The sequence below is a fragment of the Triticum urartu genome, chromosome 1A (genome assembly GCF_056163025.1).
Source record: "Triticum urartu cultivar PI428250 chromosome 1A, HENAU_Tu73, whole genome shotgun sequence".
Lineage (NCBI taxonomy): Eukaryota > Viridiplantae > Streptophyta > Magnoliopsida > Poales > Poaceae > Triticum > Triticum urartu.
Genome location: NC_141873.1, coordinates 546,996,907 through 547,010,131, shown reverse-complemented (window position 1 = coordinate 547,010,131; position 13,225 = coordinate 546,996,907). Strand labels below are relative to the sequence as shown.

The following is a 13,225-nucleotide window of genomic DNA, read 5'->3' as shown; positions in this document are numbered from 1 at the left end:
CGATCCCATTTGGCCGGACACACTTTCCTGGGTCATGCCCGGCCTCGGAAGATCAACACGTCGCAGCCCTACCTAGGCACAACAGAGAGGTCAGCACGCCGGTCTAAACCTAAGCGCCCAGGGGTCTGGACCCATCGCCCTTAGCACACCTGCATGTTGCGAACGCGGCCAGAAGCGAAACTAGCCCCCTTAATACAAGAGCAGGCTTACGGTCCAATCCGGCGCGCGCCACTCAGTCGCTGATGTCACGAAGGCTTCGGCTGATACCACGACGTCGAGTGCCCATAACTGTCCCCGCGTAGATGGTTAGTGCGTATAGGCCAGTAGCCAGACTCAGATCAAATACCAAGATCTCGTTAAACGTGTTATTCTGAAATAACCACGGACGCCGACCAGGGCCAGGCCCACCTCTCTCCTAGGTGGTCTCAACCTGCCCTGTCGCCCCGCCTCAAAGTAACAGTCGGGGGCCGTCGGGAACCCAGGCCCACCTCTACCGGGATGGAGCCACCTGCCCCTTCAGCCCCCATCTCCGAACAGTATCATAAGTAATGTAACTGTGTAAAGTATATAGTATATGCCCGTGATCACCTCCCGAAGTGATCACGGCCCAGTAGTATAGCATGGCAGACGGACAAGAGTGTAGGGCCACTGATGGAACACTAGCATCCTATACTAAGCAGTAGGATAGCAGGTAATGGTAACAACAGTAGTAGCAAGGACAGGCTATGCATCAGGATAGGAATAACGGAAAGCAGTAACATGCTACACTACACTAATGCAAGCAGTATAGAGAAGAGTAGGCGATATCTGGTGATCAAAGGGGGGGCTTGCCTGATTGCTCTGGCAAGAGAGAGGGGTCGTCAGCTCCGTAGTCGTACTGGGTAGCAGCGGCGTCAGTCTCGGTGTCTAGCGAGAGAAGAGGGGGAAGAAACAATAAATATAATGTAAACAAATGCATGACGATGCATGACATGACAAAGCGTGATGCTAGGTGTGCCCTAACGCGGTACGAGGTGATACCGGTGAAGGGGGGAAACATTCGGGAAAGAATCCCCGGTGTTTCGCGTTTTCGGGCAAAGGAGCCGGAGGGGGAAAATTGCGAGTTTGATATGTTAGGGGTGTGTGGCGGATGAACGGGCTGCGTATCCGGGTTCGTCTCGTCGTTCTGAGCAACTTTCATGTTGAAAATATTTTAATCCGAGTTACGGATTATTTTATATTAATTTATAAAGATTTAATCATTATTGGAATTATTTTATTAATTTAATTAGAAAAGCTATTATGATGTCAGCGTGATGTCATCATGAAGTCAGCAGGGTCAAAGGGGGACTAGATCAAATTGACGTGTGGGCCCCATTCGTCATAGGCTCAGACTAACTAATCAGTGTTAATTAGATTAATTACTAGATTAGGTTAACCCATTTAATTAGTTTAGTTAAACATGATTAATTAACTTAATTAATTTAGTTAGTTAATTAATTAATTAGTTAACATTTCTATTTACTTATTATTTATCTATTTATATTTATTTTTAACTCTATTTTTTATCGTTCTGGGGCGGGCCCGTTCGTCATAGGCCCCAGGGGGCCATCGCGGTTCGGGCTAACGGGCGAAGCGGCATGGGGAGACCGGTTGGACATCTGCCCGGAAGGGGACGAGGTCACGACCATCGCCGGTGGCAGCCTCAGGGCGAGTGGCCGCCGGCAACTGTGGGCAGGGGAACGGGCGGTGCAGGGCAGGGCGGCCGGGAAGCGGAGCGGTAGGTGGGCACGACGCGGCGAGCAGAAGGCGGGCCCGGCGCGCTAGCAGCGAGCGGAGGCGGGGCGAAATGGCGACGTGGGCGAGCGCGTGCGGGCGTAGTGCAGCAGCAGTCCGCGGGAGCGGGCGCGCGATGGCGCTGCAGGGGCAGGGGCGGTGCCGGGGGCGCGCGCGGGGGGTCGAGCGGGCTCGGCCGGGGCCGCGATGGCCGCGAGCAGGAGCCCGGGCGGCGGCGACTGCGCTAGCGGCAGAGACGGCGAGCACGGCGGGGAGGGAAAAAGAGGCTGGGGTTGGCCTCACCGTGATTCATTGGGAACGGGGCAGCGGGGGTCGGGGTGGTGGTCGGAGACGTCGGCGTCGACGTAGACGAAGCAGACAGGCGAGGGAGCGCTCCGGGGAGGCCGGAGTCGGTGGCGGCGTGCGGCGGCCCGAGGTGGAAGCTGAGCACGAGGCGGCGTCGTTGGGGCGGCCCCCCTCCCGATCCAGCGGAATCGGGCAGAGGAGGGCGGAGGAGCGCGGCGTCTGGGATGGCGGCCGATGACGGGGCTTGAGGCGGCGGTGGCGTCCGGCGAGGGCCACGAGCGACGAAGGTGGGGCGGGCGTGAGCACCCCGATCCCGATCTGGATCGGGGGAGGGAGGAGAGAGACGTGGGAGAGAGTGGGGGGATCGTGCGGGGTGTGCGCTAGGGTTCCGGTAGGTGGATGGATAAGGGAGCGGGGGTGGACTGGCCGGTTGGCCCTTGCCAGGTTGGGCCGGCCTGGTGGTGTGGCCGACTGGGCCGGCTGGATCGAGGCCTAGTGGGGGGGGGAAGCGGGGGTTCTTTCCCTTTTATTTTAACTTTGTTATATTTTATATTTCTGTTTTACTGTTCTTACTTTAGTTTCCTTTTGAATTTGGTTTTATAAACTACACCACTGGTTCCTAATTTAGTTTTAATAAGTATGGCAGTGCCCCATAAGTTTTTGGCAATAAAACAAATAGTTTAATATTTTATCAAATTGAAAAGGGTAGTTAGTTAAATGTTTTGCTGGTGTTTTAAATATTTTTGTGCACTTAAACCTTTTATAAAATTGTGGTTTCTCCACTATTATTATCCATGATTTATTCGACACATTTTGGACATTTTAGTTTTAATGTTTGAAAACTTTTATTGTTTGCCTGATTTGAATTTTGAATTTGGAATCGGTTTCGAACTAACTCGAGCTTATCAACAGTAACCGAGTTGACGTGGCACCATTAGCAGAGGTTTACTGTAGCTTGATTATCCGGGCGTCACAAAAACCGCCAACTGTAGAGAAGATTCGAAAGATGAATCTGTATGTGAGCCTTCCTGAAAATGGTGAAATGTTAGAGGTCAAGTTTAATCTCCAAGATCAAGTGCGAGAAGCGCAAAAAGATGACAAGGGCATTGAAGAGATTCGAGAGAAAATCAAATTGGGTGAAGTACCCGACTATAGAGAGGATGAGAGTGGAAGCATATGGTTTCGAGACCGTTTGTTGGTGCCAGACCAAAAGGATATCAAGGACACGATCATGAAGGAAGCTCATGAGTCAGCATACTCAATACACCCTGGAAGTACAAAGATGTATAATGATCTTCGGGGTAGTTTTTGGTGGTCGAGTATGAAGCGAGAAATCGCTGAGTATGTTTCACAGTGTGACGTATGTCGAAGGGTCAAGGCGGAGTATCAGAAACCCGCGGGACTACTACAACCACTTAAGGTTCCAGTGTGGAAATGGGAAGAAATTGGAATGGACTTTATCACAGGCCTTCCAAGGACATCTTCTGGATTTGATTCTATTTGGGTCACAGTGGACAGATTGACCAGGTCATCTGATTTCATTCCAGTAAAGACTACCTATGGTGGAGAGAAGCTCGCAGAATTGTATATGGCAAGAATCATTTGTGCACATGGAGTTCCTAAGAGGATAGTGTCAGATCGAGGTACTCAGTTTACCTCGCGGTTTTGGAAGAAAATACATGAAGTTCTGGGAACTCAGTTGGATTTCAGTACAGCGTATCACCCACAGACTGATGGACAAACGGAACGGGTAAACCAAATTCTTGAAGACATGCTTCGAGCTTGTGCTTTGACTTATGAACGTAGTTGGGATAAGAGTCTTCCTTATGCTGAGTTTTCTTATAACAACAGTTATCAAGCAAGTATAAAGATGGCTCCTTTTGAGGCTTTATATGGACAAAAGTGTCGTACACCTCTTAACTGGCATGAAGTAGGTGAAAACCAAGTGTTTGGACCTGACACGTTGGAAGAGGCGGACAAACAAGTGAAAATGATTCAAGAAAGGTTGAAGGCAGCCCAGTCTAGACAGAAGGCTTATTCGGATAAACGGCGTCATGACATATCATTCAAGATAGGAGATGATGTGTACCTGAAGGTATCTCCACTACGTGGAATGCGTCGATTTGGAATCAAGGGTAAGCTAGCGCCCCGCTACATTGGTCCATTTGGGATTACCGCTCGACGTGGAGAGGTAGCCTATCAGTTGGCACTCCTAGAGAAGTTGTCAAATGTGCACAATGTTTTCCATGTGTCACAGTTGAAGAAGTGTTTTAAGAAACCCGAGGAAGAGGTGCAGAAGACTTCACTTGACAACATAGAAGTCAAAGATGACCTGACATATGAAGAATATCCTATCAAGATTCTTGATGAGCAGTTGCGTACAACTAGGAGAAAGGTGATCAAACTTTGCAAGGTGCAGTGGAGCAATCACACTGAGAAGGAAGCAACTTGGGAGCGAGAAGACGACCTCAGGGAGGAGTTCCCAAATCTTTTCTCTTAGCTCTGAATCTCGGGGTCGAGATTCCTTGTAAGGGGGGTAGAGTTGTAACATCCTGATTTTTTTTCGAGAGTTCATTTTTTTAAAGCCAAGGTATGTTGCAACGTAATCTTTAATTATATATTTTGGAGATTGCTCAAATTAATACCAAGTTGTTTGGAATTAATTTAGCACATGTTAGGTGGAAAATATTTTCCATAATATCCTGAGTCGATTTATTCGTTCAGAATATTTCATTTAAGTTTTTTTTGTTACTTTGATTTATTGGATTCTTGAAGACTTTTTAGTTGTCTTTGTTTCGGTTCCTCTTGTAGCAATCCTAGTAAAAGAAATCAATATTATATTATATTGATTTTCTTTTCTTCTCTCTACTTTAGTTTCTCTTTCTTTTATTGGTCCTTGAACAATACGTGCATCCTAGCCTAGCCGTTGTTGGCCTATTGCACGTATGCATCAAAATTGGTCACACACATTCACGTATGCACTGGGCCATCTCTTCTCTTTGTTTTTTTGTGTCCAGCCACCAAAGAGACTTGGCCCAAGGCCCAACAAGCAGGCCAGCGGCCCAGCCGAGTGAGCGAGCGAGCGGACGGCTCGGCTCTTCTCCTTCCTCCCGCACGCGTGCACGTACATGTTACAGAGAAGAAACCTCCATGGTTGCCTCTTCTTTTCCCTTCAAATCCCATTAATCCCTTCACCATTCAACGACGAGTCCGTTCAGTCTAATGGCTCCACTCATGATGCGCTTAATCTCATGCAAGTAGCTGACGAAGTTATTGGCCCAACAATGGCATTCACCTCCTGATCTCTCTCCTCCGGCTACCATTCGGCAGACCCTTCGCGTCACGACGTGCGCCAAGAGCACCTCTATAAAAGCCCCATCATCCCATCCTCCAATTCCTTTCCAATCACTCCTAATCCACCCCGCAATACAGCCCCATCTCTACTGTTCTTCGACTACTGTCGCCTAAGGTGAGCAGCCTAGTCCAATTCCTCCTACCAACAGAATCCCCTTGCCAAAGCCTACCTCCTAGACATCATTTCCCAGTCGTTGGCAATCATTGGCCGCGAGCACAATGGAGCCGTGCCACTGCTCTATTCGGGACTAACGTCGACGTCACCCGCCGATCGTCAGTTATGTCCATCCGTGTCCCGGTGCCTTCTCATCACTAGGAGCATCACTCACCACCATCTCTTCATCACCGGAGTTCGGACGATGACCACGACGCGCACCGGCGCTCGCTCGCTCAACACCACCGGTTCCATCTCCAACGACTACTCGGTGACCCAAAACCAATGCTAAACCCATAGGCTGTTTCGATGATGCTAGGAACGAGTTAATTGTTTTGTTTGAATAGATGTTTAATTGTGTTATTTTTTTATTAAGTGTGTATGATGTTTTATACAAGTAATCATGCAAAATTGTTTATGTCTTATTGTCATGTCCGTAGCATGCTTAGGGTTTGTCCTAAATATTGTTGAGTGATTCTAGGATATATTAGAATTGGTCATAGAATTTCTAGAACTAGTTGTACAATTATTATTTTTGATGCATGTTAGTGAAGTGCGATAATTTTTATTTGTTCATAGACATAGTATATGCATGCGTACTTTCTAAATAATATTGTCATGCGTAGCAATATTTATGTTCCAGTTTAGTTTCGGAATGATTGTAGAATTATTGTTTAAATTAGTTTGATTGAGTCTAGGTGGTGTTGTGAGTTATATCATGTGCATGATTTTTGTTACAAGAGTTGATCATGCTATGACTAGATTATTGTTGATCCATTTGCTTCAAATGTATCTAGATTATTTTAATTATATGCTACATGATTTGAATCTATTATGTTTTAGCATTTCTTTAGGATCGTGCTATTGTTTGATGTTTTGTAACTTAACGAGTTTGTTTAGGAAGTAGCTTGGTTGACTTTTAAGACACTTGTTGTTAAATTCTATAGTTGATGTTTTAACCATTATAATTGATTTGTGGGTAAATTTGTATTGCCATGCTATGTTGAGTCGTGTCGTTCAAATGCATAGGATAGTTATTGTTTTGTGTTTGTGTCACGTCAGTCATTATTTTGTCTTTTCTTTATAGTTAGCCGAAGTATTTGTATTGGGCACTATTAAAGTTCAGTTAGCGTATTGCTATTTAGAACGTTAGACATGATGGCCGAGTTTTACTTAGTCCGGATAAACCTATACCCAACCAATCCATTCAATCCCTCTACTCATCATCAATCGATCTACCTCCTTCGAAATCTCCATATCCATCCACATCTTTCTACCAATCCTTCCTATTTTGTTATTTCATTGGATGTTATTGGATTTTATTGCTTGTTATTTATTGTGCTTCGCCGTTACTACGAGTAGGAGGCGACGGTACGGGAGAGGAGCACTACGAGGAAGAAGGAAACGGGGAACTCGACAACGAAGGCATGCCTCCTTCTTTGATCATACTTATCCTATGGTTTGCAAAATTGCATTGAGCTTTATTGTTGCTATGTGCATGCTATTTTAATTCTCGTAGCTAGCATGTCAATTGACACATTACCCTGATCTGCTTGTCGCCTATTTACTTGACACCTGAGTAGAAGTATATAATTCCGGTAGAGTAGAAATGCTTAGCCATGCTTATCACCCTGTAGGTGCCTTGTTGAATGACCTCCGAGTCATTGACAGTTGAAACTTAATGCTGAGCTAGGCCAGTTGGCCCTTGTTGACCTTCTCTATCCTCTTCTACTCTGCGTGAAACTTACCATATGAATACTGGTGCGGGCGACAGCTGAATCAAGGATTGAAGGAGTGATTGGCTGCCCTTCACAAGTTGAAGGGGGCAATCAGTCGTCCGTGCCGCATAAGGCCTAATAAGTCTTGGATTTGAAGATTGTGATAACAGTACAGCCACATGCTATATGGGCACTGGCTTGGTCAAGTAAGCTAGTCAGCCTTAGGTGTCGATGTCGCCGTACCGCAGATGGGATAGCTGCCTTGCGAGGAGTATCCTCGGCACAGATGGGGGGACCGGTTTGAGGACGTACTCTCAGTTCCGTGCGCTAGACCCGGTGGGCATGTCACCTCTTTGGGGGATCTAGTCCAAAGACCTCGTCACAATCCCCCTGCCGGTACACCAAATGGAGTACTATACTAGCGGCCACTGGTGGCAACAAGTCGGGATTGTGTCGTGTGGGTAAAGTGTACAACCTCTGCAGAGTGTAAAACTATTCGAATAGCCGTGTCCACGGTCATGGACGACACATGAATCTTTCTTGACGTACAGGACCTGTCTTGCTTATTCCCTCTTTGCCCCTATTCTTGAAACCTATGAAGGACGTGGGTTGATCGAGGATCCTCACTTGATGAAAGTTGTTCTGAAGATAAACATGTTTTCATCTAAAATTGATTTTATCCAACTGCTTTATTTGTTAAACAAAATTAGCTTTACGCAAATGAGTCATACAGCCTTCCTTTGAAGCCACATGTAGTTATTAGGTCCTTCCCCGTGGGAGGCATGTTGAGTACGTAATGTACTCATGGCAATACTTTTGTTGAACAACAGAGATCTATGAAGACGAGGGCCTCGACTACGACTATTATGATGATCCTGAGGAGTGAGGACACATTGACTACATCGACTGCCTGTGGCTGAGATGGAGTCGCTACGTATTTATATATTCCGCTGTGTTTCTGGTTGTAATAAATGTCATGAGACATTTCACTATGTATGCCTTGTGGCAAGAGTTATTAAACTTATACTTATTTTATTGTTCTGCAATGATACCATTTTCGTTGTGTTGTCAAGTTGATCCTGGATTGACAAATATACACAAGAGGGTCTGGAAATAATTTCCGGGTTCTCACAGTGATTATGTATACAACCCATTTTAATTAATATTGGGGTTCGTCCTTATTCAGATTGTCAACACCCCATTTCCAATGCTGCCCTCCAAGTTCCCCTACCTCAAGAACCTGGAAATCAGACTCCATCCAGCAACAATGCCATTCCCTCCAAGCCATGACATATTTTCTTTGATTTCTTTTCTTGACGCTTCTCCGGTCCTGGATTCTTTCATTCTTCGGGTAAGTCACTATTCATAACACTCAAAGCTATCTACGACAAATAGTGTGTTACACTTTTTTTATTGCAACAATGGCACTACATGCAGGTAGAGCGGGATGCGATTACACCCGATCTCATTTCTGGAGAGGATGATGTGTATACTAGACAAAAGCTAGAGTACCGACTTGACCGTCTCAGGAAGGTGTTGATCACAGGGTTCTCTCCATCCCGGAGCCTGGTCGAGCTCACGATCCACATCCTTGAGAGTGCAGCTTCCCTCGAGCGTCTGACATTGGACATGACCTACGGCTATGATAGGAGGTGGGGTACCTTTGGCAAATGCCCTGCCTCAACAAAGAATGGCCTATGTTTGTCGATGAGCAAGAAAGATCTCGCGGGAGCTCATAGAGGGGTGGAGATTGCTGGTCAGTACATCGCGGGGAGAGTTCCATCCAATGTTCAGTTCGAGGTCCTAGGGCCTTGCACCCGATGCCATAGTGTCGAGCGATAGATGCGGTTAACAATGAGGTTGGTCTCGGATTATAGAATTTTTCATGTGTTTCATGTCGGTATCGCGAAACAATACGCATTTTTTGATAGCACAATCGAGTTGGCTTAGTGCTGCCTCTGATTGTGACTAGTTGCCTTCATCAAGTGGCAAAGGGTTGGCTTACTGTTTCCTTTGTGACTGCCAGAAGCTTTGATCAACCGGCAACGGGGAAAAAGACAGGTGGAGTGGCAAAGCCGCGAAAGGTTGTCTTACTGCTGCCTCTAGCTGTGACTATATGCCTGCATTGCTTTGGTTAACTGTTGGCAAAAGGTTGGTTTACACCATTATGACAGTTGGAAGCTGCTCGCATTGCTTTGATCAATTAACTGAGAAAGCACAACAAAATAATATGGCAAAATATGCCATTGCCGGGGATCGAATCCGGGTCACCCGCATGACAATACTAAAACGACATCTTTTTACAATCAATACCAGATATATTTATAGTAGCAAATTGTACATGATAGAGATACATGAGCTGACTACAGCGATTACAAAATAAAGTCTAAAAGAAACGAGCAAATCTTCGATATCTTCAAACTCTTCCTTCTTCCATGACACAATCTTATAATTTTCTGAAGGCAGCCGTAAGAACATAACAAAAGTATCAAACCACAGACCTATAAATACCAACAAGGGTTCTCCCATTGTTTTAATTTGGGCCACAATGCCAAGGCTGCGATGCATGCACGCCATCAATAAAGTAATCAACCAATATCGGCAAGAGTACCAAAACCAGTATTCCAGGGACAAAAAACCGAACAACCAGGTCGATGTCGCTGGGATCTGAGAGTAAGAATCACCATTGTCGAGGAAGTAGCAATCGAGACAGATATTACGAGGACAATCCTCCTCGCGGCGACCATGAGAAAAAAAATCCAAAATCGATCTAATGAAGCAAGATCTGAAGGACCATACCTAGACAAATTTAATCTTCCAACGCCATTATTGAAGTCCTGGTGCTCGCATTATTCCTGGATTTATTTCAGACCACCAGATCTTCAACAAGGTGGAAATTCTCGTATTTCGTATGTACATGTTCATGCGGCTCGGATTCCGGCGATGCGCTTTCAGTGGAAGGAGACGTTCTCATCGACAACGAGGCGCTTATGGCGACTTCGTAAATCTCAAGATGATATGTCGGCTCAGTCTCTGAAAGATACTCATAGGGGTAGAGTGTGCGTGTGTGCGTTCATAGGGGTGAGTGTATGCATGTATGTATGAGCGCTTACATCTGTACTATGTTAAAACAAACCATCATTGAAGTCGGGAAAAAGATATCGTCGTTGAACGAAAGGACGAAGATTATTTATTGTAGACGATGCCATCTTCAATGAAGAAAACGACTACCAAAACCCTAAATCAATCTAATGAAAACACTACTATTATTAAAAACTCCACTCCTAGATCGGGTTCCCCACCCCTTCCGACACCGGCAAGGCCGGCCGGAGGAGGGGAAACCGATCTATGGTGGAGGTGGAGGTGGTGACATGGTTGAAGGATTCGATTGGTGCATTTACAAGTTTCTTAATAAAAAACGAGTCACCCTTTCCCAAATAAAAAGAAAAAAAGAATTAAACTTCTTCACATTCCATTGCGTGCCCAAGTGATCCCACACAACTTGAGCAGGAATGTCTCTGATGGACTCCACGGCTAGGCATAGATCGCAGCCGGCATGTGAGGGGGGTGGGGAGGGGGGGGGGGGGCATGGCGTAATGCTAAACATACAAAGAGTTACACGCAATTACACGCTGATTAAGATTCTTTCTTTCTAACTAACCACTCCTTTCCTGATATTCATGGGATGGACCCCTCCTCCCCCTTAACCTCCAATCACAACCCATCTGTTTGTAAAATCCATGTAAACTTATGTATGCGTAGCATTACTCGGGGGATATGACAGTCCAGCTTTTCTAACCATGTTATCCATGTTCCACAAGGTCACTTAAAAATTGTAGTAGTTTGTTGGAGGCGTAGCATACTAATTACGTGATTAGCACCGTAGCGACTCAATTTGCTAAAATGTAGTGTCTTCTTTCCTAATACTTCCTGCGTTTCTTTTTAGTCCGCATATAAGGTTTGGTCAAAGTCAAACTTTGTAGAGTTTGATTAACTTTATATTAAAAATATAAACATTCACAACATGAAATCCATATTACTAGATGCACCATGAAACGTATTTTCATACTATATATTTTTAGTATTGTAGATGTTCATACTTTTTTATATAAATTTGGTCAAACTTTGTGTAGTTTGACTTAGATCAAATCTTATATGCGGAGTAAAAAGAAACGGAGGGAGTACATTATAACGACACTGTAATGGCGAAATAGCGTGCTATTTTTTTTGTTAGATCTATTGCACTATCCATCCATTGCTCTCATAGCCGCTCATGTAACTGAATGTTGTTATTCAGGCCGAAATGCATAAAATAGAGAATGCATTGCCTGCAATAGTACAAGTCGTAAACCATCGACTCACTTTGCTCATTCCCTTTGTTTCAAATCCCTGAAACCACGGATCGGCCACGGTAACGCGGATCCGTCCATGCATAGACGTATGAAGGGCCGGAGTCGTGGAGCCTTCATCGAGCAAAAAGTACTTGATCCAAGTGGTAGATTACCAGCACGATCATGCATGGAGCACATCATACTTTCATCTCTACTGCATCGGTATAACGCACTGTGAAAAGTCTGAGCAGATAAATTGATATTAAGGGAAGAAATATCTGGATCAATGATTTTTTAAAAGAAATTTGTCAGAAAGGTTGAGTAGTTCTGAGATTTGTCAAGATTCAAATAGAAAACATAACACCCTCACGTTGTGATAACTAAATTTCTCAGTTGAGTCGTCTACTGAAGGATATGCATGCCCTAGTTCTGCATTCCACGAGCATTTTCGGATCAGGATATTTTCAGGCTGTATTTCGTCTAGTAAATAGATGGTCTATTAACGCATAGTATGTACCACCAGTGATCCATAGAATTTCCATCAAAGTAAAGCTAACGATGTTAACTTTGGACGAACTTTGTATTGGTTGGCTTGCTGCACCCATCGCCAACTCCTGCAGTTGTGCAAAAACAAGAACAAAAACGAAAAAAGAATACAAGTCGTAAACCATCGACTCACTTTGCTCATTCCCTTTGTTTCAAATCCCTGAAACCACGGATCGGCCACGGTAACGCGGATCCGTCCATGCATAGACGTATGAAGGGCCGGAGTCGTGGAGCCTTCATCGAGCAAAAAGTACTTGATCCAAGTGGTAGATTACCAGCACGATCATGCATGGAGCACATCATACTTTCATCTCTACTGCATCGGTATAACGCACTGTGAAAAGTCTGAGCAGATAAATTGATATTAAGGGAAGAAATATCTGGATCAATGATTTTTTAAAAGAAATTTGTCAGAAAGGTTGAGTAGTTCTGAGATTTGTCAAGATTCAAATAGAAAACATAACACCCTCACGTTGTGATAACTAAATTTCTCAGTTGAGTCGTCTACTGAAGGATATGCATGCCCTAGTTCTGCATTCCACGAGCATTTTCGGATCAGGATATTTTCAGGCTGTATTTCGTCTAGTAAATAGATGGTCTATTAACGCATAGTATGTACCACCAGTGATCCATAGAATTTCCATCAAAGTAAAGCTAACGATGTTAACTTTGGACGAACTTTGTATTGGTTGGCTTGCTGCACCCATCGCCAACTCCTGCAGTTGTGCAAAAACAAGAACAAAAACGAAAAAAGAAAGTGAAGCGCCGTTGCCGGGGATCGAACCCGGGTCACCCGCGTGACAGGCGGGAATACTTACCACTATACTACAACGACTTTAATGGCGCTTTTATTAATTAGCGAAATTTATGTAATCAGGTTACATTGTTAAAACTCAAAGTGTATAAACGCACGGCCGTGTTGGGGGCTTGGGAGCTCGATCGAGCAGGAAACCGAACCGCCGCCGTTTCCGGCGAAAACTTCCTTAGCGCTCCCGCAAGATGGCCATGTCCAACTCCCCTTCTCGTCGGCACCTCCCACCCGAGCTTTCACCGTCTCCGTC

The 13,225-nt window shown here is 45.1% G+C and overlaps 1 non-coding gene across 1 annotated transcript; it reads right to left on the bottom strand.

Annotated features, from left to right (window-relative positions):
• Positions 1 to 12,927: 12,927 nt before the first annotated feature.
• Positions 12,928 to 12,999, bottom strand: TRNAD-GUC (transfer RNA aspartic acid (anticodon GUC)). The gene has a single exon. It is a non-coding gene; the product is annotated as a tRNA-Asp (tRNA).
• Positions 13,000 to 13,225: the final 226 nt, after the last annotated feature.